The sequence below is a fragment of the Sceloporus undulatus genome, chromosome 6, assembly GCF_019175285.1.
Source record: "Sceloporus undulatus isolate JIND9_A2432 ecotype Alabama chromosome 6, SceUnd_v1.1, whole genome shotgun sequence".
Lineage (NCBI taxonomy): Eukaryota > Metazoa > Chordata > Lepidosauria > Squamata > Phrynosomatidae > Sceloporus > Sceloporus undulatus.
Window position 1 is genome coordinate 143,203,477 of NC_056527.1, and position 23,607 is coordinate 143,227,083.

The 23,607-nt window shown below is 41.6% G+C and overlaps 1 protein-coding gene and 1 long non-coding RNA gene across 2 annotated transcripts in view; one reads left to right on the forward strand and one right to left on the reverse strand.

The window, feature by feature from the left end:
- The window catches only part of FLI1 (Fli-1 proto-oncogene, ETS transcription factor), a 782,157-nt gene that overhangs the window by 621,972 nt on the left and 136,578 nt on the right, over window positions 1-23,607 (reverse strand). The gene's annotated exons all lie outside the window — the stretch shown is intronic.
- The window catches only part of LOC121934639, a 67,330-nt gene continuing 47,723 nt past the window's right edge, over window positions 4,001-23,607 (forward strand). The window contains exon 1 of the long non-coding RNA XR_006104651.1: window positions 4,001-4,148. This is a non-coding gene — a long non-coding RNA (uncharacterized LOC121934639). The remainder of the gene's footprint in view (window positions 4,149-23,607) is intronic.

Consider the following 23,607-nt stretch of genomic DNA (forward strand, 5'->3'; position numbering starts at 1 on the left):
CCGCTTGTGACGTAGCGAGCGCGCCCCTGGCGCCTCGCTACGTCGCAAACGCGACTTGAAAAGAAGCTCCATTTTGGAGCTTCTTTTTTCGGTCCGCGCGGGAGTCGGGCCGTCTGAAGGCTCCGGCTCCCCCGCGGACCTACTGGCGGCGGTGGCAGACCGCAGCAAAGCGGCGGTCTGTACCCCGCCATAGAATCATAGAGTTGGAAGAGACGAAAAGGGCCATCCAGTCCAACCCCATTCTGCCATGCAGGAACTCTCAGTCAAAGCATCCCCAACAGATGGCCATCCAGCCTCTGTATACAGACCTCTAAGGAAGGAGACTCAACTACACTCGGAGGAAGGAGTATGTTCCACTGTCGAACAGCCCTTACTGTCAGGAAGTTCCTCCTAATGTTGAGGTGGGATCTCTTTTCCTGGAGCTTGCATCCATTGTTCCAGGTCCTATTCTCTGGAGCAGCAGAAAACAAGCTTGCTCTCTCCTCAATATGACATCCCTTCAAATATTTAAACAGGGCTGTCATATCACCTCTTTTCCTTTTCTTCTCCAGGCTAAATATCCCCAACTCCCTAAGTCTTTCCTCATAGGGCTTCATGGTTTCCAGGCCCTTCACCATTTTAGTCACCCTCCTTTGGACAAGCTCCAGTTTCATAATGTCCTTTTTGAATTGTGGTGCCCAGAACTGGAGACAATATTCCAGGTGGGGTCTGACCAAAGCAGAATAGAGTGGCATTATTGCTAACTTGATCTAGATACTATCTCACTACATGTGATGCTGCCTAATATTGCATTGGCCCTTTCAGATGCTGCATCACACTGTTGACTCCTGTTCAACTTGTGGTCTACTTGGATTCCTAGATCCCTTTCACATGTAATCTCCTTAAGCCAGGTGTCCACGATTCTGTATCTATGCATTTTATTTTTTTGCCCTAAGTGCAGTACTTTACATTTGTCTGTGTTGAAATTCATTTTTTTTTATCTTTGGCCTAGCTTTCTAATCAATTTTAAGGTCATTTTGAATTTTGTTCCCATCTTTTAGGAATTGACTATGATGGGCTTTTTATGGTGCTGCTTTGCTGATTCATTGTAGCCTGTCTTTTAATGAAGTTTAAATGGTTTTAATTCTATAGATTGTTTTTTTAAATGTGTGTGTGTGTGTGTGTGTGTGTAATTTTAATTATAAAAACTGTGTGTATATAGAGCCAATGGCATAGTGTTTTGAGTGTTAAACTACAACTCTGGAGACCAGGGTTTGAGTCTCGCATGGCAATGAAGCCCACTGGGTCACCTTGGGCAAGTCACAGTCTCTCAGCCTCAGTGGAAGGCAATGGCAAGCCTCTTCTGAACAAAGCTTGCTAAGAAAATCCCCTGATAGGGTCACCTTTGGATCGTCATAAATTGGAAATGACTTGAAGGCACACAACACACACACACATATGTGTTTGTGCATGTGTGTAAACACACCCACACCCACAAACTGATGTTCTTGCATGTTTTTAGTCTGCATTGTCAAAAGACACCTTGAGTCCCACTATTAGGAAAACGGTGCAATGTAAAAAAAAATTGAAAACCATACTAGGAGAACTGGGAAAAATGACTTGTGTATCCAGGCCTGGAGATATGAGTTCTTAGTATTTCAGTTTCTGGGCTTGAATTCCTGTGCATTCAAATATATTAATATAGAACATTTCTACTCCCACTGCTCCTCCTCCTCCTCATTCTTTCCCTTGAGAATTGTAACACTTTTGCTGAGCAAAGCCAAGGAAGAAAGTGAGAAACCAGGGTTACAGCTGAACATCAAGAAAACAAGAAACAACAATAAAACCCATTGGCTACACATGCTTTATGAAGTTTTAAAGTGGATAATGAAGACATCAAAATAGTCAAAGTCTATCTACACCTTGGATCAACCATTAATCAAAATAGAAAACATAGTCAAGCAATCAAAAGAAGACTAGGACTTGGAAGGGCAGCTATGGAAAAAGTAGATAGGATTCTCAAGTATAAAGATATACAAATACCAAGATTGTCTATGCCATCTTCTTTCCAATTTCTAAGGAGAGTTCTATGGATATTGCATACAAATAATTTGGGTTTGAGAGAAAACCAAGCCTGAACTCTCCCTAGAAGCTAGAATGACTAAATTGAAGTTACTGTACTTTGGCATGAGACAACATGACTCATTTAAAAAAGTCAATAAAGCTTGGGAAAGTGGGAAAGACACAATCAAGGAAGCCATGGCCCTGAGTTTAGATATACACATTTAGTGGGATTGCATTGAAACACTCGTTCATATAGCATCCCTCGGGAAGCTTTAACTGCCTGAGGGAAAGCAAGCCACAAAATCTTGTGAGACCCGTGAAGTCTCAATGATGACATTGTCATAGCATCTACAGACCTAGAAGGGCTGGCTACCTGGCAGAAAATGAAGATTTGCAATAAAAATGTGGAAATTTACACTTGTTGGAGCAAAGAAGTATATTGTATGGAAGTGCTTAGCTGCCATCTAGTGGAATATACATGCAACTTATTTAAATGGTTTGAAACAGACGTCTACAGGAGGTAACTGTAACCATGCGTGCCAAAGTCATCTTCACAGCACTGATCTGGGCTGAAACTTCAAAGTTTTCAAGCTCAAGGTGCAACTGATATGATGCCTGTGGGAGATTTTATGGTTCTTCCTGTCTTCTAACCATTGTCAGGGAGTACAGGTTGAGGCCAGATGGCCTGTCTCCCTTGCTGTATCAGCTTCACAGAGAGAAACTCTGTAGTAGTAATCATGTGCGGCAGAATGATTTAGATGCCATAGATAGCAAACTGTTAAGAATAGTAACCATTCTGATTGCATTCAGCTCTGACTGCTGTATAAAAGAGACTGGCAGCGACCACCCAACAGCTTCTACCATGCAATATGTATGTATGTGCTTTCAATTTACCCTGTTGACTTACGGTGACCCCATGAATTTTATAAAGTTTGTTTAGGCAAGGAATACTCAGAGGTGGCTTTGCCAGTTCCTGTCTCTGAAATATGACCTACAGCACCTGGTATTTGTCGACAGTTTCCCATCCAAGTGCTAGCCAATCCTATTTAGCTTCCAGGATGAGACAGGAACTGGTGCCTCCATCAAATTAATTGTAAAATGAACACCAACTTCGTCGAAGAATGCATTAGCCTTGGAGCAGTTCCAAAGTCAGTGCCCCTTTCTGTACATGACTGATTTCCCAGTTCAAGTCCAAGAGGGCCATCTTTAGTCTTAACTGGCAAGACTGGAGCCAAATTCTCCAGGATGCCAAAATGCCACCTACCCCTTTCCATCTGCATCTGAAAAATGGGGGTCAGTTGAGTGAATGATAAACACACCCAGCTTTAGTGGAGGTGGGGAAGAAATTGCTATAGCTTTTATCTTTCAAAGGCAATTTTTCTCCTGCCAGCACTTCTGCGAGAATTGTCCTGTACCAGAAGTGTGTCTGTGGTGCATGCCACAAACAGCATTACTCCAAGATCCAGCTCTCGGTCATCCCACTGTGACCTTTGATATTCATTATATATCAAAGAGGGATGTTTTAGGTAAATAGCCCAAAAAGGGGCTCCCCAACACAGAAAATAGCTATGCCACATTGATCAGGATGGCATGGGGGAAGCCAAGGCACTTAGCCACTATGGGATCTTTCAAGATCAGATCAGCATGGTCCCTTGACTATGGGAAGAGTGGTAGTGAGCTGGACTAGCAGATTGTTTGTATATGGCAAATGAAGGGCATTTCCCTCTGAGAATTAAACATTTTGTCTGAGAACAAAAAGAATTTCATTCTTTTTGTCTGAGAACAGGAAGAGTTTCATTCTTCACCCTGATTGTTGAACACATTATGAACATTATGAACGTTCACGTTATGGCATATCACACCCCATTCTTCTCCCCTGGGAAAGTTGCTTAAGCCTATCAACTCCAGAAATACTGCCCTTTGGACTCTGGGTATAAATACATGTGTCTGAGCAATAGCAATTTGGTCCAGTTTCCAATAAGACAGAAAGTCTGTCAGATTCAAATTTAGTCCTGTAGTACTGCTGTATGTTCTACATAGCAAGCAGACTGAGTCACATTCAGCTCCCAGATTTCTTCCAGACTGGAGCCTGACTTCCGGAACTGGTAAGCATGGCCTATTGCAATCCTTTAATGTGCTATCTTTTATTTATCTTAGTTTGTGTGTGTGTGTGTGTCTGTGTGTCTGTGTGTAAGTACTTTGTGTGGATGTTGGCATCCTTCTTGTTGTTCAAATAATAAAATTGAATTGTACTTAGCAGTCTGGAGTTCTAGTTTTTTGGAGCTGATATACAAAGGTGAGATCCAAACTCTTGGAAGTTACCCAGAGAGTCCACTTGCTTCTATTATTTTGTGCTATTAACATTCCCCTGTTATATATTCATTTGAGGGTGCCATCTCAGTAACCTAGCAATTGCTTGACTATGGTCTCCATTTGATTAATGAATGAAACAATGAATAGGAAATCTTTAACCATTTCAATGTCTTTGTTAACCACATACGTAAATAATCTATGATCCTTATTTTCGTCTTCTTAATGTTTAATTGTAACACTGCTTTTGTAGTCTCTTCCTTAACTTTCATCATCAGTTGTTCCAAGAAACAGATAGCATCATTTTCCTACTTTGCATTCTGGTGCTGATAGTCTTAAAACCCATCATTAGGGGGAAAATGCTCAACCAAGGCTCTGGCACTGAATCTTACATCACATCACTTTCCCATCTCCAAAGTCTTTTGGGTCTGGGAAATGGGGAGATGGCTCTCAAGATTAGTATGGTGTTTTCAAACTTTCATCCTTTTCAATAATCATAGATTCATGGAAATGTGATAGAAATGATCTGAAAAGAACACCTCCTGAATTGAATACAATGAAATAATAAAATGTATAATTTATATAATATATTGCCTCTGCATCTTCCAGAATTCTTCCAACTAAGTACTGGAGAGTTGCCCTAGAGATCTTAATGATATTGCAGGAACCTTGGGCAAAAGGCCAAAGTGTATGTGTATATATAAGAGAGAGAGAACTCTGCCCCAGGGCTCTACCAAATATTCATTAAAACTAGGACTGTTACTGTTAAGTTTTCATAGGCCTGAGACACACCGGCCAAAAGCGGTGTGCCAGCACCAAAACTAGGGTTCCAGAGCGCACGGCAACTGCGCGCTCCAGAACCCTCCATATTGAATTTCATTTTGTTAGCTTTAGCCCATCTTTCTAGTCTATTCAGGTCATTTTGAATTTTGATCCTGTCCTCTGGGATATTAGCTACTCCTAATGAAGTGAAGTCAATGAAGTAAGTTCATTGAACTAGATAGAGATAAGGCATTACAGATTGACAGTGCTGGACTCACTAAGTGCCTGCAGCTGGAAAATCCTGACAGGAGGACCAGAGCCCAGCCCTGACTCAGATCAAATCACGGTGGTCATGGTAGCTGAACCCCCAAAGCTAAATACCTCCACCGATCATGAAGCAGTGGGGATCTCAGTACCAGCCTTGGATAAGAGGCCACTGCTACCAGAAGTGCCCAGTAAGTATGCAGACTGAGGGAAATGTTCGAGGAGAAGTCTGACTCCCCCCACATCATAAGTCAGACTGTGATGTTGGACTAATCCTGGATGTCTGTACTACCTAAAACTAAGTTATATTCCATGACTCCCAAAGAACTGACTTTAAGGGAGTTCATAGGGGGAAATGGTGTTGGGTTTCACAAGGCCAGTCACTTCTTCAATGGCTGTCCTAGTATTATTCCAGCTCAAGGAGGATGGATTGTTGAGGCTATGCACAGACTATTGAGGGTTGAATGTGATATGCACCTCAGACAAGTACTCCTTGTCCTTAAGGAAGCATATGGTAGAGTATCTAGTAAAAGGAACTTTTTTTTAAAAAAAAAAGCTGGACTTACAAGAAGTGTACTTTCAGGTATACACCAAGGATTGCATACCAACTCAGATGACTGCCAAAGTGGCCCTAGTTTGGGAACTTACCACCTTTTTCCCAAGGGCACATATGGGTAGGGGGCACAGAAACAAATGGTACTGTCCTAATGTAGAAAGCATCAGTGTGTAAAAGTCTATTAATGACTAGCTGAGTGGGAAGACAAGCTGAACACTTGCAGAATACAAGAGGCATTTTGGTAATGCTAGGATTAATGCACTTGTACCTCTTCTGAAGGTCTGGGGTGGGGAGGTTATTTATCTACTTATATATTTATAAGATTTCTACCACACCTTTCAAGTACATTGAGGAGAGAATGCCATTTAAAAGAAAAGGTAAAAAGAGAAAAAAACCAATTCAAAGCTTACTCTGTCCTCAAAAGCTACTCGTGGACAGAATAACAAAGCAGCACAAATGGCAGTTTTAAAAGCTTATAGAGTGGAAACATTAGAAGAAAGGTAGCTGGTTAGGTAATGTACTTATTGACCATCTTCCATATAATTTTCTGCACTCTTGCCCCCACTTCCGACATACAATGTTCAATGAAAACATCATCGTAAAAGCCTATAGAAAAGTAATGCATTAAAGATGTATACATCCCATTGCACTGAATGATTTTTTCCAATAACAACAATAAAATAACTTCATAATTGTTCCATCTTGACTTTGTTGTCAATACCCCTGATGAGGTCCTGTGCTTCCTTGACTGAGTCTATCCACCTGTAATGTGGTCTTCCTCTTTTCCCACTACCTTCCACTTTACCAAGCAATATTATCTTTTCTATTGAGTCATGGTCTTCTTGTGATTATGTCCAAAGCATGACAGTCTCAGTTTAATCATTTTGGTTTTTAGGGAGAATTCAGGCTTGATTTGCTCTTGAACCCATTTGTTTGTCTTTTTGAAATAGAAATACTATGGCATGGACAAACTTAATTTAGAATTTTAATATAGATCTTTACATGTCAGGATCATGCCGAGTTCCTTCATAGTAGTTCTTCCCAATCCTAGTCTTTTTGTCTGATTTCTTCATTACAGCCTTCTTTCCAGTTAATGACTGAGTCCAAGTATTCAAATATATAGCTGTGTTAGTCTGTAGCATCAATACATAGAGAGATCTTGTAGCACTTTATGAATGCATCCAGGTATTGTTGCTGTTGTTATGTGACTTCAAGTAATTTTTTACATATGGGGCCTGAACAGACAGGCCAAAATAAAGCTGCTTTGGGTCATTTTGGAGATATGCTGTTTAAATGATACACACCTCTTAAGAGGCCAGAAGCTGAGCCAAAGCTGTGCTCTAGTCCTTAGGCCTGGAGCATGGCTTTGGCATGGCATCTGGCCTCTTGGGATGCATACATCATTTAAACAGCATACCTCCAAAGTGACCCAAAACAGCTTTATTTTGGCCTGTCTGTTTGGGCCCATGGTGACCCTAAGGCGAATCTTTCACTAGGTTTCCTTGGTAAGTTTTTACAGAGGAGGTTTGTCATTGCCATCCTCTGAGGCTGATCGACTTGCTCAAGATCAACCATTGGGTTTCTATCACTGAGCAGAGAGTGGGACTCTGGTTTCCAGAGTCATAGTCCAACACTCAAACCATGCTGGCTCTCAAGCCCAGGTATAGAAAATCTTTAATTCAATACAATAGGGTAGTAAAATGACATCCCTTGTACAATATGGCAAAATCAAGGTTTGCTTTTTTGGATCATATTATATATATTATGTTGCCATGAATCGAGATCAACACCAAGGCAGTTAACAACAACAACAACAACAACATATTTTTAAAAATATTTTTCAAGTTGTGGATGGTTGACTCCATGAATAAGGAATCTATGGATATGGCACACTGGTTGTATACAAATTATCTGTGCTTGTTATTTTTGATTTCTTAATGTTCAGCTGTAACCCTGCTTCTTGTACTTTCTTTCTTGACTTTCCTTCCTTTAGCCTTAGAATATCAACCTGTGTGACATTCCACCAGCAGGGGGCAGCAGAATCACATCTAAAACAGTCAAGTCACCCAGATTTGGATCTCCCTTGTCCAGCAGGCTGCTGAAAGAAGTTCTTGCAGACAGTCGTCTGCCCTGCCAAGAATGCTAGGTTAACAGGCTAAGCCAGTTTAATTTTCTTGGGGAAACAGTTGCAGATCAGATAAGGAAGCAACTGGGCTTGGAGCAGTGAGGCTGAAAGGGGGGGGGGCACTGACTGATAAAGTCCGAGGAGAGATGTACATTTATGCTTGGAAGTCCAATGGGGTTGTTGTACTGCATCCTCAGCTGCACGAAATCAGTGTGTGTCAAAAGGGGGATAGGAAGCCTTCTCCCAGAGGCTGACAAGAAGAGTGCAGGAATGTAAGGTAGAGTTTCCAGGATAATAACTCAAAAGATACAGTTCTCTTTGTGTTTGCACTGCTGTTGCCAAGTACAAAAGCTTATACCTAAACAAGGTGATTCCACCTAAATAAGGAGATTCCATCTCAACCTTCAGAGGAACTTCCTGAGAGTAAGGGCTGTTCGACAGTGGAACACACTCCTTCCTTGGAGTGTAGTGGAGTCTCCCTCCTTGGAGGTCTTTAAACAGAGGCTGGGTGGCCATCTGTCAGGGATGCTTTGACTGAGAGTTCCTGCATGGCAGAATGGGGTTGGTCTGGATGGCCCTTGTAATCTCTTCCAACTATGATTCTATGGACCCAGACAGACAGGCCAAAACAAAGCTTCTTTGGGCCACTTTGGAGGTATTCTGTTTAAATGACACACACATTTTAAGAGGCCAGAAGCTGTGCCAAAGCTATGCTCCAGTCCTTAGGACTGGGGTGTAGCTTTAGCACACTTTCCAGCCTCTTAGGACGCATGCATCATTTAAACAGCATACCTCCAAAGTTACCCAAGACTTTATTTTGGCCTGTCTGTTCAGGCCCTATGATTCTATGAAATCTTCAGCTGCATCAATGTATAGCTTAAAATTAGGCTGGTTTAAACCCTCTAACTTTGGCAGATTGGATGAACAACCAGGGTTTGTAAAGCAGGAATCACTGACAAGCCAGGATTCCCATGGCTCTCTAATTTGTAGTGTTGTGTGACCATGACATATGCCATAGAACTGGGTTTGGTAAAACATGACCCCTAATCTATCCATGCTACCTCCAAATCTCTGTTCTTACCCCCCGCCCCCCCAAAAAAGAGGCAAATAGCAATGTCCCCCTGAGGTTTGGGGGTGCAGCCTGCCAAGCTCTGAGGAAAGGTGGAAATAGTCTACAAATTCTCATATGTTATCTCCTTTTCCTTTAGAGACATTGGTACTCCCAACCAGTTTTCTTCTCCAATTTGTGCCTATTGTTTAAACATTTAAAAGGGGCTGTTTTTAGATACGTGTGATAAAAGCACAGATTTCTTTTGTAAAAGAGGAAGAAGAGGATGAATGGATGAGCAAATGGATAGATCTGTGTTGTTAGTGCTAAGATTGTTACTATGGTGGTGGTGGTGGGGGGGGAGAGAATCACAGCAACGTTCTTAAAACATGTTTGCAATTTAATCCCAAGGGGAGGCATTTATAAACCTTGCTGAGAGATGCATGTCTTCTCCCTGCTGAAATCTAAAATTTGTATGCCAAGAAAAGCATCACTCGCTAGAAAATGTCTGTGTGTCAGGCTCTGATTAAAGGTACAGGAGCAGAGCCAGGAACAAAAAGCAAGAAAGACAACCCAGAAAGACATGTCAACCCTACCAAGTGCTCTACAGTAGCCCCTGCCCACCTTGGATAGGAGCCCACATCTTGTAGATGCAAAGGACTGGCTAAATTATGGACCATAACTGTGCCTCATTGATGCCAACGCAACAGGAAGACGTGACTAAAGTAAAGCCATCCTGCCAGAATAAAGAGTCAACGCCTGGCAGGAATGAAGGCAGTAGTGTGGGAAGGAATTAGAGTGACAGACATTAGGGGCTGCTCAGCAGAAGCGATAATAATAAGTGTTTACATGCAGGAGAGGTTCGCAATGCAGCTTCAGCCAGGGCTAGAGCGCAAGATGGTATCAGTGGCAGGGAGCGTGTCTGGTGTCAGAATGATGGCTCAATGGAGCTTTATTCCAGCATAGGAATGTTTTCATTCCTTCCCCCCACCAAGATGCTCATGCAGGATTTAGAGAAGAGGAAAAAATTGGATACCTACTGTTGTCATAGAATTGGCATGGACAGCCTCCTCCCTTCTGGTCCTTCCATTTGCACTGGAATTCTTATATCATCCCTTGAAATCTTTGTGGCCTTTTGTCTGAGCAGGAACTTCTAAATTGCAGCTTATACTTTTGCTTGGTCTGAAGTTTGGAAGCAATGTATGCCAATGAAGTATTATGATAAAAACTCAGTTGCAGTAACATTGACCCCTGTAACACGGCGAAGTTTTACATTTGTCAGAGAAGATGATCAAAGGTCCAGAAACCAAGCTTTATGAAAAATGAGTTAGAGATCTATCTGGGTATGTTTAACTTGGAGAAGAGAAGACTGAAAAGACTTATAGCTATCTTTAAATAACAAAAGATGGAACCAGCTTGTTTTCTGCTCCAGAGACTGGAACATGAACCAATAGATTACAGTTTAAAGAAAAATGATTCCATCTAAACATTTTATTGTCAGAGTAGTTCAACTGTAGAATAGATGGCTTCAGAATATGATGCACTCTCCATCTTTGGTGGTCTTTAAGCAGAGTTTGAATGGGCATCTTTCAGGAGTGCTTTAAATTGTAAATAATAGGGGGTTAGACTAGACAGCCTTTGCAGTCTCTTCCAACTCTAACATCCTCAGACTCTATGATTTCACTTAATATTATAGAAGAGAAGGCTCCGTTTTTGGGCGACAGATGTACTGCCTCAGGGTGCTGCCAGTGCACCAGTCCATTTATTCTCCTGATCTAAAATGTGAAAAATATACCTGGATATGACATTTTAAACATTAACCATTAGGTTATGCCCTGACTGAGAAATGGAAGAAAAGACGCCAGCTGAAGTCCCCCTTTCCATACAACTGTTAAAGGTACTAGAGCCTGGCCCTTATTTCACCAGAATGCACTGGCTTCATCCTCTACAACATCTGAAGGATCCTTGGGAATTTTCTAGAAGATGGCTGTGCCAACATACCCATATGCTTCTGCTTTCCAGTACCCAGTAAATGGCCATGTTGTGCAGGGGAGAGATGAAGAAGCTAAAATGTTAATAGGGGGAGGGAGGAAACATGGTGTAGATTTGCCTGGTGAAACTTTATGTGTTTTCCTGCTCTAGGATCTGTGACTCCCATTTTGGAAGAAAGACAGGATAGAAATCCAATAAATAAACACATAAATGAATAAGGCAACTGAAGTCCAGGGACTTATAGCCTAGTGGTCCCACAAATGACCACCAAGAAAATGGCTGTTAAAGATGGCAGCTACAAATAATCCTGGCATCAGTCCTTGAAATAAAATCTGCTCTGGGTTTTAATCTGAATTTTAGAGGATGCAAGATTTCAGGATGCCAAACCTATTTGGAAGATATAGGCAGAGGCTTTAATGTCTCGATTAAAACTCAGAATAATTCAGTGCTTTCTTGAAACAGTGAAACAGAAACAGAAGTCACCAGCTGCCAATCCCCACAAAGAAAATAAAAATTGAAGACTTAGTGGGCATGTGGGAGTGGGAGTGGGCTGGATAAGAGGCATGTTATTATCTTATTCAGATTTCTCAGTTCTCCTATTTAACAACAAAATGGGGCTTAAAATGTTCAGCATCCTGGAAGCAGATGCAGACTCCATTTTTTTTTATTCCTCTAGCTGTGATGATCTTAGGATTTAAGTAAATTTAAAAAGTAAAATGTATATGTATTTACCTTTTTTTAAAAAAAAATCAGGTTTCTTATTTTGCTTTAAGATAACTAGTAACTAGACATTAAGTGTAGAATGGTAGGATGAAGAGAAATATTATTTATGTAATACAAACATGTAATAAAGATGAGCCAGGGTCTAAATTTGCTTAGCTGCATCACTGAGGAAGACTACTGAGAAAGAGAGAGAAAGAAAGAGAGCAGTGTCAGCTACAAGAAGCATTGTCTCTTCGATCCATGAGGAAAGAAGGATGTACATCCTTCAACCTGGAGGTTCAGGAATAGGCAATCATTGGTCTCCGTTGCATTCTGGATCCCCCCCCCCCCACATAAGGGGAAATCCATGTATGCTCGCTTCCCATTGGAAACAATGGGGCATGGGCACATGGCGATGTGGTGGCGCGGTGGCGCAGGCATGCGCACCATTGTTTTTCTTGCCACATGGCTTCTTCGTAATCTTGAAGCAATGTATAGGGTATCCGCGTATGGCGCGGGTGCATTGTATGACAAAACTCTATCCCTTGATCGAGTTGCCTTGTTCATAAGATAGGTTTTGAATGCATTTAGAATCATGGCAATGGTGCTAAGATCATTAAAAAAATGTGAAGTCAAAGGCTGGTATCTTCAGAGAATGCTGGCATAGAAGAGAGTGGTGTGTGTGTGTGTGTGTGTGTGTGTGTATGTGTGTGTATTGCTAGCCAGAAAAATCAGCAGTAGCTGACCCTGGACATGAAATGCTATTTGAAAAACACTGAAATTCTGGACCATGCCAACAGCTGTCAGGTCAGAATACACAAGGAAGCCATTGAAATCCACAAATACCAAGACAACTTCAACAGGAAAGAAGAAACCCTTAAAGTTAGCAAAGTTTGACTACCAGTCTTGAAAAACACTAAAATCAAGACCCAGCAAAATGGAAATAATAATAATAAAAACACCCAGGGTCTGGGGGTTTCCCTGAAGACAATGAATGAATAAACAGACACTGATCCTCTTTGCATATCTTCCCACCCTGAAACCTTGCCATCAACAACAGAACAATATACAGATTAACATGGAAATCACTCCTCCCTACCCAGGGTCACACTATATATATATCACTCTCTTCTATGCCAGCATTTTCTGAAGATGCCAAAGCCACAGATGCTGGCGAAATGTCAGAAAGAAACTCTTCTTGAACATGGCCACGTTGCCTGAAAAACCTACAAAAAACTAAACATACAAACAAGTTGAAATGGTATAAGGCTAGCTTGTCATATTTTAACTGCCTAAAAGGATGTCAGCTTGGTTTTCACTGTACCCCAGATCTGGCTTCTACCTATCTCTCACTTGCTAAATAGAGGTAGTAGAGCAAGACATCCTCTTCCTCCGCCACACATACATTGAGTATATATCTAGGCCTGTTACAAACAGCCAAATAAAGCTGCTTCGAGTCACTTTGGAGGTATGGTATTTCAATGATGCATGAGTCCTAAGAGTCCAAAAGTCACACCAAAGCTGCACTCAAGTCCTTAGGACTGGAGCGTGGCTTTGGTGAAGCTTTTGGACTCTTAGGACGCATGCATCATTGAAATACCATACTCCAAAGTGACTCGAAGCAGCTTTATTTTGGCCTGTCTGTAACAGGCCTAGTTTGACTTTAGATGCACACTGGACTTTTGCTGTTTTTATTCAGAACTCTTTTAGTACTTGCCAAATTCTTCAGGTTCTCTCTCCCCCCTCCCCAACCCCTGTCAGAATCCCAGATTTGCCACCAACTTTGCTTGTGGAAAATTCAGCATTAAGGAATTTGCATTTGAAAGAGGATAGAAAGAATGGCAGGTTGAGGAAAGGCTGTTTGTGGGAAATGCTGATATCCCATGACATGTCTAGCTGAATTGCAGACTGCGTTTTTGATTCAGTGGCACAAGCAAGGATTGTGCTGCTACTACTAAAGGATGCGCCATCTTTCGATTTATGCCCAGATTTTCAATCTGTACTGCACAATGATCTGTTGCATCAATACAAAATTTACAGTCTCATCTATGCTACTGAAATATGTTTGACATGGGATGGTCCTTGGTGGCAGTACAGTGTTTCACCCAACAGCAAAACGTCCTCTCTGCTTTGCTTCTAAGATAACTAACTCTTCAAAAGTATAAGCCCCCTGGGCTCAACATTAGAACAAGGTGAAACCTCACAATGTTCAAAGAAACCGGCTGATCCAGCAAGGTTTATGTGTGTTTTTCCCAGGCTAATTTGACTGTTGACCTCACTTTTTGTGACTTGATAGGGATTTTGCTGGTTTGGCAACAATGCTAACTTATAATAGGGATCTTGCATCCTAACATCTGCTTTATTGGCTGTCTGGTATCTTCAAGGCTCAGTTGAAGAGGCTTTCCTTGACCTTGGAAGCCATAAAGAAGGCTGACCTCAGCATACCTGAGAGGCTTTCTCCACCCTATGTATCCCATTGTAATATATTTCAGGCCATCAGAGCCATCTTGCAGCAATTCATGCATTTAAATTTTAAAGTTAAGCACAAGCTTTACTGTACTGTGTCAGTTAAAGTCCATTACCAGAGGAAAGATGCATTACCAAGAGATGTAGCTACTGGAGGGCAGCTGGCATTATGCCCGCCAAATGCAATTTTGCCCCCTCAAGTGAAATTTTCCTTCAGTCCCCAAATAAGAATCACAGCAACATCCGTCAACCATTAGTATAGAGTATAGGAATCCAAAGTAAAGGTCTAGGCAAAATTACTAAGGGAATGAGAGACAGGAAATGTAAGAGTTCTAGGTGCAATCATGTTCACACAATGTTTCACAGTCGGCAATGCTAGATACTTTGGGATTGTGGGGAAATTTCATTGAGGGGCAGATTCTCATTTGAAAGAGCAATGCCCTCTCCTCCCCCCAAAAAACCTACCTTGCAACTACCTTAGTATTCTGTTTCCAGAAGAGACACTGAAAAGCAGAAAATGAAAGAGCCTCATGTTCCAAGACTTCCGACCCAACATTTAATGCCCGCACTGAATGGGGTCGGCTTGGGGCTGGAGAATGGAACGGGGCCATTTTGAGGATACATTGGTGTCCGGTAAAATCTGTTTTTTCTCGGTGACGCGCGACCCCAGATGTCCCCTTCCTGTTCCCATAACAGGGAAAAAATGAGCGTTATAAGCTTCAAAGTCATCTCATGTAGGGAGAAAGTCATAAAAGCTAAAGCAGAGAACAAGCTCAGGCTTGCTAGAGAGGTTACAAACAATAAAAAGGTCTCTCTATTTTTTTGTTGTTATGTTCATAGCAAAAGGGCTGCTCCATGGAGAAAATGGGAAAATGCTAATTTGGAACAGAGAATAGGTAGAACTGCTCAACACCTTCTTTGCCCCAGTCTTTGAAAAGTAGAACAGTGCTCAATCTGGGGAAAATGGAGCAGATTATGCAGTAGGGAAAATGTAGCACAGAATAGTTAAAGAGGAGGTACTGCAATACCAGGCTACTCTAAATGAATTCAAGTCTCCAGTGTCAGATGAACTACACCCAAAGGTAATGAAAGAACTGGGATAAGTAATCTCAGAATCACTGTCAATAATCTTTCAGGGTTCCTTGAGGACAGAAATCCCAGCAGGAAGGCAAATGTCCACATCATCAAAAAAGGAAAAATAAAGGACCCAAATAATTACTGCTGGACTCCTCCCGCACCTTGCAAAGAACAAAAAATGACGAGATAGTTCTCTGATAGGTGGCCAAATTGAAGCCCTCTTGATTTTGCTAAACTGCAGCTCCCAAGTCAGCACAGCCAATGGTGAAGAATGCTTGGAATTGCAGTTTTTTTAATATCTGGAGGGGAGAAAGAGATGTGCTTTGTTCAATAGATGTTCTTTGTGAAGTCACTGTAAAATCTTCTGAAAGAGGAAAAGAAGGGCCCAAATAATTATGTAATTGATATGTCTATAAGGAAACAAAGGGTAGTAATGACAGTTTTCAAGTGTGCCAGAAACTAAAAATGATACAGAGCCAGACAGCCAAATTTGGGTTCTGTAAGCTAACAGCATGTTGGAGTGCTGGCTGCTTCTTTCTAAACAACCGACATGGCTGTTGGCTGTCTCCTTGAGTGTTTGTGCTGTGCTTCCACTTATATTTAACCTCTGTGTTTGTAAGTTAGAGCTGGAACAGATCGGCAAAATGCACTGGCTTTTTGGTGGCTTGGGGTTGTGGCGTACGCTCAATGCATCCCTCCAAGCTGGCAGGAAGCCACTGTGAAGCCATGTACATGGCAGCAGCTTTTCAGTGCTCTGGTAGCACAGTGTTTAGATGCTGCACACTGCAGGAGTGCTGAAAAGCTGTGATGGTGGTGGTGGAAAGGGCACCCCTTTTCCAGAAGAAAAAGAGGGCATGTTTTGCTGCTTCTTTTTGTACTGGAAAAAAGCCAGATCGGGGTTGTGGCATGTGGTTGCCATGGCCATGATCCAGCACTCAAAGGGGAGGCATTCCACCACCTCTTTGGGCTGTTCCGGCCCTAAATTCAGATATTGCAATCCATCATAATGTGAAGTTGAAGGCTTTCATGGCCAGCATCCATAGTTTTTTGTGGGTTTTTTGGGCTATGTGGCCATGTTCTAGAAGAGTTTCTTCTTGATGTTTCACCAGCATCTATGGCTGGCATCTTCAGAGAAAGATGCCAGCCACAGATGCTGGTGAAACATCAGGAAGAAAATCTTCTAGAACATGGCCACATAGCCTGAAAAACCCACAAAAAACAATCTATCATAACCTTGAAATGCTTTATTCTAAAAGAAATTCAGGCTTGCATATGTAAGATGATCTAGGAACCTCTCACCACACAGTGACTCATATCTGTCTGCAACCCTGTCTTAGCAACATGATAGTTAAGATCCTGCATCAGTGAGTGGAATGGAAATGTATACCAGTGCACTCTCACTAGCCTTTGCTGTCTAAAGCTGCACAGCACTGATTTGAAGGCCCTATAGCCAGTCAGTGTCTGGTGGAGGTGGGAGACTCTAGGGTATATGACTACAATTGATCAGCTAAGGGCTCATTCACACTAGCATTTTTGTGCCACGTAGATCAAGGGAGATTTAATAATAACTTATTTATATTTTCCCGCCTCTCCCGAATGGATTGAGGTAGGATTACAACCCAGTAAAATACATACAAAGACACATGAATAAAATACATTAAAAATAATTCCATTAAAACTAAGTCATTGTCATATAACAGTACAATACGATACAATTATTCAGTTGTCAGATAGTAGAACAGTATTCCTTACAGAAGTTCAGGTGAGTAAGATTGCTGGAAGAGATCCTCTTAAATGCTTCCAAGGAGGCAATAAAACAGATCTCTTCTGGAAGACTATTCCATAATTTTGGAACAGCCATAGTGAAGGCTCTTTGGAAAGTCATTACAAATCTGGTTGATTGATGTTCTAATAGATTCTTCCCAGTTGTTCTGAGAGTGTGGGGCGGATTATGTAGGGAGAGGCATTCCCACAAATAACTCAGACCAAAACCATGTAGAGCTTTAAAGGTAATAACCAACATCTTGTATTGTGCCCAGAAGCTAATCGGCACTTCCATACTATGATATCCACCAGAATGTGCTCCTGAAAGCAAAAACATCATCTTTTTCCATCGCAAACTTGCTCTTCTTGCTTGGTGTTATCAGCCTATATCCATCCATGTTTGTTTCTCTGGGGAGTTTGTGAAGAAGCTATAACTGCACTATAGGCTGATTTTCCATTTGACAAGCATCAGGCAGTGTAAGGTGTTGTCACAGACAAACACCCTGTTCAGCAATTCTGATCCTTCTTCCCTACTGAGACATTTAGGTTTTCTTACCATGTAATGACCACTTAGATTTCAGAATCTGAGAGCACAGCCCATGTTTCCCATCATCATGCTCTCCAGGGTGGCTCAGCAGGGTGGCTGGAGTCCATACAGTGAAGTTTTAGTACTGAGAATTTTCTTTGGCTTCATAGACTTTTCTCTCTCCTTTTGATCTGGTCTCTGATGAAAGTAGAAAAGACTGGTTTATCCACTCCACAAGACTTGGAAAGTTAATTTTTTGGCTACACTTCCCAGAATCCTCCAGCCACAATGCCCACTTTTTCCAAATCATGTGTGATGCCACCCCAGCACACAGAAGAGTAGAAAAAGAGGAAAAGAAAGAATTGAGCCTAAGTGAAAGAATTTATAATTTAGCCCTACAAACAATGGGTCATTCTATCCCTTGCACAGTTGCAGCAAAGGCCTTTTCACTTTCTGGTATACTCCTAACTTGGAACTTTGATAAAATAGCCCTCAAAGATGAGGACATGCCTGAAGTGTCACCTTCACTGGCTGAGAAAGTCTACTGACACTTAAAAGCTCTTGATCATTTGAGTTGGTGGTTGATTTATCTCCTGCCAAACTGTAAGCATAGCCTAGAGACCTAACCTGCCTGGGATATATATGGTTAGTATGTTGTTTTTTCTGTGTGCCTTCAAGTCTTTCCTTCTTATACCAACCCATATCATGGGGGTTTCTTGGCAAGATTTTCAGAGGAGGTTTGCCATTGCCTTCTCCGGAGGCTGAGAGCATGTGACTTGTAGCATACCATCCGACTTTCTGGATTTGAGATGGACAGTCTGGATTAATGCTCTGACATCCCACTTTTCACCTGCTCTTAAAATGTCCCAGTTTCTCTCACATCTTCCCACTTTTCTCTTTTTTCCTCAGTTTACTTCAGTTGCTGCAAACTGAGTTCAAAGTGCAAAAGTAGTTTGTACTCAGCTCACCAGGGAGGAGAACAAACAGCTCAGGCAAAAGAAAACTGAAGCAGCCTCTCCTAATTTGTTCTTCTTCATTAATAACTTTTGCCATCTTAACCATTCTCTGCAGTTGCTTGGACACACATGCCTCAGTTTTGTTATAAAAAATGTTGGAGGGTATGTATTAGTATTGCCTACAAGGCTTGGCACCCTGTTCTTCATGGTTTAGGCTGGCTCCTGACTGACAACATACTTTGTATTGTGTTCTATATACATCAGATACTCTCCTGTTCCATTGTAACAAATCCCACCAAGAGAGAGAGAGATGTGTTGGTAGCTCAAAACACTCAAAGTATGGGGCTTGGATGGGAAATGCAAAATCCAAAGGTGTTCAGGATGAAGAAATCAGTCAGCTTTGTTTTTTTCGCTTCTATATATTTCTTTTAAAGTTCTTTTTATACCAAGTTGACAAATGCTTTTTTAAAAAACAACTGAAATGAATAAAATTTTCCTCCATTTGCATCAAACTGAAAAGCTGTTATTCCCAGAATGGGGAGGATAAGATTGAAATCCATCACACACACATATATATGTATGTGCCAACCGTAGTTCGCTACTTCCATGATTGAATGCCAAAGGTGTCAAAACAAGGTCCAGAATCCTACTGTGGATTTATATCTATGAGAATTAGAATTGGACAGTTTTATCATGTCCATATCCAGTAAAAGGACTGCTGTTACATTACTACATAGGGTAGCGAGCAAAGTGACTCATGTGAATGGTAACTGATGTACATCAGGAATGATGCACATTGGTCCTATTGTACATTGGTCTCATTGTGCATCCGGACAAAGACTAGGGTGTACCAATGTACATCAGGACACTCTTGTCAATGTCCTGTTACACATCTTCACAATTCACTAACAGGGTTTCTTAGTGCCTCTGCTACATAGCTAAGTTTATGTTAAATTAAGTAATATACACTGTAATAGAGGATTCCAGCCAAGACTTGGAAGAGTTAAGGACTTGAAGCCCAGGAACTAGATGGATGATTCTGTTATTTCTGGTATCCTCTCCATCCCTTATTTATTGATTTAAAATAATATTTTGGATTCTTAATCTTTCCAACTGGGTTGGATTTCAATCCCATAGTCAGTTTTCTTCCTATAAATTGATGGTGCTCAATTTTTATTTTTATTTTGCATTAATGAACCCACAGGCAGTGAGATTTCAGGTGCACTCAGAGAACTGATAACAATGCAGGAGCAGAGATATATTAGCAAGCTGTCGAGAGGGAGGAGGTAGCTGTTTGCTTTTTAAGCTCTGTTACCTTGTTAATATGCTCAAACTGAGATTTAGCTCTGGAAATCCCACTGTGTGCTAGAACTCTGGTGTTACCCTGAACAAGAGAGCGAGTGCTGATATATTATGATAAGCCAAAGTACCACATAGCTGTGCATCAGGTGTGGTTAGAATACAATTTGTTTTCTCTCTCTTTTGACAAATACAATATGAAAAGGACGGTATCTGTATATATAGTCCTGGCAATGGCAGCTCTGGGCTGGGGTGAAAGTAATGGAGGGAAATTGGCCCCAGGAGTCTGGCTATGTCATCCCTGTGAGTTAGAGGAAGAAGGAGCAGGTAAATTGCATTTATTAGGCAAGGCAGTTGCAATTCATGTTCAGCAGGGAGCCAAGAAAGGCCAATGGTTGGAGCTGGGGTGGGGATGGGGGAGCTGAGAAATGATCTCCCAGGAGGGCTGAAGGGTTTTCTGGCATGGAAGATGAATTCTGTATTTACTGGGTTTGTTCTTTCTCCCTCTCTTTCTCTCTCTTCCTTTAGACACAATGAAAAAAGACTGCTTTGACAGCCCACTTACCATCCTTAGGGGGTTGCTAAGCTGTTATTTTCAATGAGGGGATGTTCAGAATTTCCACTGGGTAAAAAACCATATTATTCAAGGAACTAGGGTGCATTTATGGTCCCAGTTTATTTAAAGTTTACTCTCTAAGGACTGATACAGTTAGAATGTAGATTCAAGGATATTTTGACCTTATTTTAAAAGATAAAATCTTCCCCTGATAGGGTTCTCAGATCTCAGGTTTTGACCCTGAATCTCAGGCTCTGGCCCTTCTTTTATGGTCTCCAGGGAGAGAGCACAGCTTCTAAAACTTCTCTTCTGTGTGTAATCTCCTTATGTTTCACTTAACTCGAACTACATATTCAAGACCGATTGTTGTTGATGCTTGACCATGCTCAGTGATATCATCTGGTTCCACTTCTTGTAACTTCACCAAAGAATGTCCTCAGACACTACCAAGGGTCATCCTTGGCCTCAGGTTTTGTCCTTGAAATCTTAGGGCCTGAGATTTTAAAAACCAGGCAACCCTCTGTGCTGAACTAATCATTCTGAATTCATTATTAAGTTTACTGTTTTTCACACTTCCTACATATAGGTCAATCCTATATACCTTAGACTCCAGAACTGAATTTGGCCTTCCTGGAGTCCCAATCCAGCCCACACCCTCATCCCCAATTTTTAATATCTTCCTATCTCTTGCATATCCTCCACCCATTCTGAAGGGCTGAAATATCCCACCTAAAGCTTAAATCCAAGCTGCAATCCACTGAATCATGGCACCTCACCAATGGAATGTTCTCCTCCATCAATTCATTGGTTCCCCTTGTGCCTATTATGAAAAAAGAATGTGAAGATACTGGTGTTTTCTGCTTTTCACATGGTTTCAAGTTCCTTGGATTTGCTGTTTGTTAATGGTTTCATTCATTGGTGTCTTTACTAGTGATGCAATTCTTCATTAAGGGACTCAGAGGGCATGGAGGAGGGCATGGGTAAATGGTGACTGGCTGACAACCATGCTGAAACATTTAGTTGCAGGTGTCACTTGTAAGTTGTGAGTTGGCTCAGGTTCTTACAGTTGTGAGGCAGGTTAGAAATACAGTGAATGAATCAGGTCCACCAATAATGACTTAAAGAATTATAGAATCGTAGAGTTGTAAGAGACTACTAGGGCCATCCAGTCCAACCCCATTCTGCCATGCAGGAAATCTCAATCAAAGCATACCCAACAGATGGCCATTCAGCCTCTGTTTAAAGACCTCTGAGGAGGGAGACACCACCACATTCTCTGAGGAAGGAGTGTGATCCACTGTCAAAGAGCCCTTATTGTCAGGAAGTTCCTGTTGAGCTGGAATCTCTTTTCTTGGAGCTTGCATCCATTGTTCTGGGTCCTATTCTCTGGAGCAGCAGAAAACAAGCTTGCTCCCTCCTCAATATGACATCCCTTCAAGTATTTAAACAGGGCTATCATATCACCTCTTAACCTTCTCTTCTCCAGGCTAAACATCCCCAGCTCCCTAAGTCGTTCCTCATAGGGCTTTATGGTTTCCAGACCCTTCACCATTTTAGTTGCCCTCCTTTGACAACGCTCCAGTTTCTCAACATCTTTTTTGAATTGTGGTGCCCAGAACTGGACACAATATTCCAGGTGGGGCCTGACCAAAGCAGAATAGATGGCACTATTACTTCCCTTGATTTAGACACTATACTTCTATTGATGCAGCCTAACATTGCATTGGCCTATTTAGTTGCTGCATATCAGTGTTGACTCATGTTCAATTAGACCCCACAGGAGACACTGGATGGCCCTACCCTTTACCCTTGCAAAGAAAAAACATATTTTGCCTCCCAAAGCCCCAAATACCCTCTAAGGGTACCAGGAGCACTTGTACTACATTTAGGCACAGAAATGGTCTTTAAAAAAACCAAGAAGTGACAGGAAGTCATTTTCTGTTCCTTTCATGTTTTCACAAACTCAACCTAAAATCACAGAAGAGGATCAAAAACCATGAACGCAGTGTTTGGCCTTTAGAGAACCAACACTCCCAAGAGGATGTTTTTGGACATTGGGAAAGAAAAAGTAACCCAAGTGGCCTTGGAAAAATAGCCCCAGGGGACCACATTCAAGCCATGCCCACCTCTGAAGGAGAGGATGCCTTCGAACAGACATTTGCTCTCTGAAAACCCTCTAAACAGAGGTCTGTCACCTATAATGTAAATTGTCACTTCAAAGTCACAAGCAGAATCCTACAAGGTTCTGTCTCAGAGTATGGCCAGAACAGAATACAGTTGTTCTGATTCCTTCTGTAGTAGAAAAAAACCAACCAATAATCATTCCTAGTTCTCCATTTTCTTTTTAAAAAACTGTCTTTCTTGGCAGATCAAATGGTTTTCTTTCACTTACTAATAATGTGATTTTAAAAAGTTTCATACTAGGAGAAAAAATCCTACTGAGAGAGAGAGAGAGTAAGAAGAAATATCTGTGGCTTTTTTTAATCAAAGCACCAAGATGGAGGCCAGACAAAAAAATCTTGGCAACCAAGAGCCCACATCGGGGAACTGCCTAAGGGACAAATGATATTATACACCACACGGGGAAAGCTATGCAATCCATCCAATATCTTGGAGGTTTACCACACACTGCTTTAGACTCAGGGGACAGCTAATGTAATTCCATCCAAGCTTCTATTCTGTCCCGAGCTGAATCTCAATGCAAACGAGTTGGGAGCACAAGACAGGGTAAAATAAAGACATTAAATGCATGCAATATGCAGGGATTTTTCTTTCCAAATCCCATCTTGATCCTTTGCATCTGGATGAGGTGCAACATACACCCTGATAGCTCTATTTCTGGTTGCCTGAATGTTCTTTTTAAAGCTGAAACTCATCTCATCTCACATACACCTCTCTCTGCAGCTGCACCCTTACTGATATATTTTGTCTGCTTTCGTGTCCTTCTTGTCCTCTTCTGGATTCAGATTTTAACACTACACTCAGCATACAGCTTGCTTGCCACCCATGTGAGGAGCAAAGAAGTTGGCAAGAGCCGCCAGAATCCCAAATTAGAGACAGCTATCACACTCTGTTGCTTTTTGATACAAGAGGTAGATAGAACTCAACTGGAGAAGTGCAAATTTATTTCCAGTCATATATTTAACCATAATTCAGTTCTG